The sequence below is a fragment of the Penaeus monodon genome, chromosome 28 (genome assembly GCF_015228065.2).
Source record: "Penaeus monodon isolate SGIC_2016 chromosome 28, NSTDA_Pmon_1, whole genome shotgun sequence".
In the NCBI taxonomy this organism is placed as follows: Eukaryota; Metazoa; Arthropoda; class Malacostraca; order Decapoda; family Penaeidae; genus Penaeus; species Penaeus monodon.
Window position 1 is genome coordinate 29,854,481 of NC_051413.1, and position 800 is coordinate 29,855,280.

Genomic DNA, 800 nt, shown 5'->3' on the forward strand with positions numbered 1-800 from the left:
AATGTACACACATACATAGTGCATATGCATGTCATTTCTTTCTTCTCTTTTAACGGTTTTCGGCCGTTTCCAGATTTCTTCATTCCCTCGCTGGCAAGAAAATCATCCCCGAACGAGACTTTGACTTCCAGGCCGAAAATTCCCTCAGCTCTCCCGAAATCGCGACCGCCAAAATAGAAACTCGAATGACGTCATTTTCTTCCATAATATATAAATGCCCCCTTTCCCTTTCGCAATAACCTATGTCATTTGGAGCGTTGTTGTCCTAGGTTACAACCGCGATGGTGTGCGTGACCATCAGAGTCGTTGGAGTCACATGAATGGAAAGGGAATTTCGGCCTTATGAAAGAAAAGAATCTTTGTATTCACGATCCCTTTTGGCGAGGTCGGTTAGACAAACAAATTCCAGTGTGTCCGTCATTATGAATAAAAAAAAAAATCCTCCAACAAAAAGAAAATACGAAACGTGTTACAACAACAATCTCTATTTTAAGCTCCCTGGCTGAAATTTACACTAGAATTTTATTTTCATAGGAGCTGTGAATGTTTTTTTGCTGAAATTTGTTTTTGAGATGGGAAAGTGTACTACATTATGACACGAATTCAGGTTTACAATATACTACTTTAAACATGTTTTCTACTGGCTTTTGCTGTCATATGATAGTTGTTTGTTTCTACAATTGCAAATGTTTATATGCATAGTTCCTGTGTTATATGTTACTCGTTCGCTTTGACTTGCGTTATTTTATTCTAAACTCTCCAAATTTTTAAAAAGACGTAAAGAACGATATGATATCTTT